This window comes from Corvus hawaiiensis, chromosome 4 (assembly GCF_020740725.1).
Source record: "Corvus hawaiiensis isolate bCorHaw1 chromosome 4, bCorHaw1.pri.cur, whole genome shotgun sequence".
Lineage (NCBI taxonomy): Eukaryota > Metazoa > Chordata > Aves > Passeriformes > Corvidae > Corvus > Corvus hawaiiensis.
Genome location: NC_063216.1, coordinates 29,796,316 through 29,801,079, shown reverse-complemented (window position 1 = coordinate 29,801,079; position 4,764 = coordinate 29,796,316).

The following is a 4,764-nucleotide window of genomic DNA, read 5'->3' as shown; positions in this document are numbered from 1 at the left end:
TGTGTTATGTCTCTTTTTGTTAAGTGGGTTACAACTTTGGCACCTTCATTGTTGTGCTGGATTTTTTTTAATGTATAAACATTTATTTCAGAGGCTACAAGGAACATGAGTTTCTACTCTATGTAAAGAAATTAAACGTGAAGGATTACAGGGTTTAGGTTAGCAGTTTATCTTGGAATTTCTTCCTGCAGTACAGCAGCTGCAGCGGTCCAGATGGTAAGCATCATTTGTATAGAACAAAGGTATTCAGAAAAACAAGGTACTTATTACTCAAGTGCAAAGTAAGTAACAAGGAGGTGAGGTTTAAAGCAGGTAATAGTAAATTGAATTCCATTATTGAAACATTTCGTTTTCTAACATTCTCACTGGTGGGTAGGAGTTACTAGAAATGAGTCGAACTTGCATTTTGCATTTCAGAAGGAAAAATATAACTAATATCATGTAAGAACCAGTGCAGTGTTCAATAAAATTAACTTTTAAAATAGGCTGAAGGTACAAGTTGTTGGGAAATCATCAGAATTAGATGGAAAAATATCAAAGTACTATATTGAGAATGAGGCGTCTGAGCTGCAGCCAACTGCACTGCCTCTCATTAGAGAAAATTCATTCTGACATTCAGCCGCTAGCATCTAGTTCTTATTTGGAAAAGAAAACCACCTGTTATTCAGATTTTTATTTCAGATTTTAAAAAATAGGTCTAAAACATGGCTTATTGCTAAGAGTTTATAATTAAAAATTAACACAACTATTCTACAATATGATTTGCCCTCACACTTTCTTGTGTGTTATCCTACAGTGAGGAAAAGTTCTTGAAAATGAATAGATTTTTCAGAAGCCATTTTGTAATCTGGCACATTTTTTCTCTCTTGTGTGAAAACTTTCCAGACCAGAAAAAGCAAGATTCTGAACTGGAATTAAGTACTAGCCTTTACCAAAAAAAAAACCCGCAAAACCCAAAAACAAACAAAAAAAACCCCACAAAAAACCCCAGACAAACAAACAAACCCCACCAAATCAAACAAACCAACAAAAAAAACCACAAAAAAACCCCTCATCCCCCCAAACCAACAACAACAACCAACCAACACCAGAAAAATGTGCATTTAGAACAGAACAGTTGCTAGACATTCGTCAAGTGCCTAAGAGAAAAACAACAACATCAAGGCAACAAAATTTGTGTTTGACCTAGTCTATGTAAAACTAAAGGTGGCTGAGGGACTTTTGGTCTAGTTAGGCTGTTGAGCAAGTACCATGATGGGAGATTAAATGTAATAATGGCAAATGCAAGTAATTTAAAATAGAAAGAATTTCAACTTTTCTGATGTCCCTGGACCTAGATGAAGTGCATAGGGAACACTCTGCATCCTTCCGTGGGCTCAGTCAAAATCTGGTCAGGCAAAGTTCACGCAGGTGTGCTTTTTAATATGTTTGTGATTACAATGCTTGCTTCTGGAAGAGGCTGGTTTTACCTTGGCCTTAATACTTAAGCCTGCTCTTGACAAGCTGGTGTGATCAAATTGCTCTATTTAATGAATTCAAATTGTCAGCACATGCAATCTTATTTGTTAATTTCTAGTTGCTTTTATCTGTGATGTACTGGGAGTATGATCCAGTTTATCCACCTTCTCTGAAAGATAAAGTTTTGCAGCAGATTCAGAAAGTTGTTTTGAAAGTAGTAATTAAGTTCTGTCTTAACATGTTTGCACTCTCTAATGAATTGAACTTCTAAGCAAAAATAAAGGAGATAAGCATTTCTGATTTTTTTAAAATTAATGTTAGAATAAGGAGAGTACTAGGGTAGAAATAGTTTAAGTTCAGAGTTTATTCTTTACTTGCAAAGGTAGGACACAGTGCAGAGGCAGTAAATTTGGCCTCTGGAGTCACCAACAGTATCCTCATTCCTTGTCATGAATCAGAAACAAAGTTTGGGTCAGCCAAAGAAAAACCACAAAGAATAAATTTTCTTAAGATTGATCACTTCCTTGGACAGGAACCTACAGAATTACGCAAGCAAGAAATTACGAAGATGCAGTTCATGCACAGAGAATATGTTTGTACTTGTAGTTGCTTAACTTAGTTCACTTCTTCCAGGCTTTCCAGTAGAATTGACAGATTTGAGGAAAAGTAGGTAACTTGGGCCTTCCGTCCTTCCTTAAACCCCACTTGTGCATATTATGTGTTTGCCTGGAAACCTGGTGAATTTGCAGCACTTCTGTGAAGACCTTCAGGCCATGCCTTCGTGAAACCTTTTATGTAGGTAGGTTTAGGTAGGTTTTTAGGTAATTTCTTTATTTTTTTTCCTATGTAGAATACAAGGCAAATCTTGTTTAACTTAATCTGTAGTGTGCCCTTGTATTTCTTGGACAGCTTCACTAGGTCTGTATGTTCCAACAATAAAGTAAGTTGCTTTAAGAATATTGCAGTTGTTGCATTACCTGTTAATACTCTTTTGCAATATATACAGGGCGTAGTGTTGTATTAAAAATATTGCTAAATGTAGTAGAAATAGCATAGAGTTATTTAGGTGCACATTTATGATGGAATTCCAGTCTGCAGTATAAACTGACTCTTCGGTGAAAGCTTCCCTTCACACAAGAGGGACAAAACCACAAAGAACAGCAGTAATGGGAGTCTGTGTCCTGTTTGAGGTATTTATTCTGAAAGCTCATGAACCTGATTGTGCAATCACTTTGCACAGTTGTTCCCTGGATTTGTAAAGCTGCTCCTGCCTGCTTTAGTGACAGGAGATAGCCAGTGCCTTGTGTACACCTTAATTCTAAATTAAGGTCTGAGTCTTTTGCATGCAGGAGTGTGTCACAGGTGAGTTATTAAAAGTACATCAATGTGGGTGTAACTAAAAAGGTTTTATTAATGATTAAACCATGATCAAAGATAATTGACACCTAAATGAAAAGTGAATGATGATAGAATTGTTATTAAGCAATAATTAAAGGGTAATTAAACAGTGATTTAACAATGCTTTAAAATAATTGTTAAAATAATAATTTACACTCTGGTTGAACACTCTACTACTTACTATACTTCTAATAATTAAGCTATAGCTAGATTTATAAAAGCTGCTGATAGTATACAATAAACTTTTAGGCTTAATGTAAAATGTCACTTACCTCATTATAGGTATCAGATGTTTGGTAAGGGGATCTTTCAGCCTCGAGCATTAACCTTAAGAGCCATCCCTGCTTGAGAGGGAGATCATTGCTGAGCAGCCTGCTGCTGTACAGGAGAGCTCAATGGGCTCACGGGGGCTACAGATGTTTATTTAGAAGGTAAAATGACTGACTCATAATCAGAGCCCCTTTTGGTGTATGTGCAGGTGTGCATCTGTAGCAGTTTCAGTTCTGTCCACTCCCAGCTCAGGCTGGCACTGTGAGCTCCTGATAAGAGAGGCCTAAACTCCTTTGCTCCTGGATAAGATACAGCTTAGGACGATTCTCGGTGTTTGCACTGCGGGGATGATTTCAGTCAGGCCTCCTTTTTGGTGGTGCCTGGACCAAAGTACTGTCACTCAGTCAGAAGGGGTGCATCCATTAAATGCCATATAATGGCATTTTCCATTATAAAAAAAAAAAAAGGGACTATCAGTGGTATCAGCACTGTATAAAAGAATTGTGTCTCTTAGGCTGCTGGTATCAGCATCTGAAGTCTGAGTACTGGGGTGTGCTGGAGCACTGCACTGGAGAAATGTTTTTCTCCAAACGAAACGCTTGCGTTAACACAGGTGACTCTGCCTCTTTATACCTGCCCTTCCTCAGAGAAGATAATGGGATTTTCCTCACAGAAGGGTAGAGAAGGGTCTGTTAATAGCTACCTGATGAAGGAACATCTTCTCAAAAAGGAATGGCTTACCCAAGTGTGTGATAGAAACTCTTGGGAAGAGTGTAATAATCCAACTACCCTGTCCTTGTTTAAGTAATGGATGGTATGGTGATTCCTACCACAGGTATAAGCACTAGGAGCTCTTGCAGCTCAAACAAGAGGCAGCTGGGAGTTGTGGCTGAAGAACTAAGACTTGCAATTATGAAGAAAAAGTTACTAAGTTATTCTTTCAGAGAGAAGGAAAGATGGTGGAGTAACAATAGGAACCAAAGAGCCCAGGAGTAATATGATACAAAGCTAAAGAGAACACTCATTCCTATCTTTACTTACAGTTTTTTCTCAAGTATAGGTGAAACTAATAAAAGAGGAGTGATTATTAACACAGGCAAAACCTTGAAGCTATCTGGAAACCAGTATATGGCATGAGAATGGGAAAAAACCCAACAGGATGTGAACAGACACATCACAAGAACAAGTGCTGTTATGAATTGTGGCATGTCCAAACTCATTTGATTTCCTCAGCTCCTTCATACTTGTGGAACCTCTCCAACATAACAGTTCAAGAGGAGGCTATAGGATTATTTATTTTTTCCCAAACTGTGTGTTTGATAGCCTTGTCTCTGTGTGCCCTAACTGTGGTGAGCCATGAGCTACCTGTGTCTAGTGCTGTCTTGCTAGGACTTCTCATTCCATCCTCAGCTACCAAAGGGTGTGACAAGCCAGGAGATGTTCTGTTTGTAGCAGTGTGCTTCGGCTGCAGGCTCTCAGCATGATGGCAAAGGAGGAGCAAGGGCTTACAGACTGGGAAAATGAGTAAACAATAAAATTGTTTAGTTTGGAAAAGATTTCTAAGATTGAATCTGACCACAAACCCAGCACTGCCACATCAACCACTCAACCATGTCCCCAAGTGCAATATCTACATGT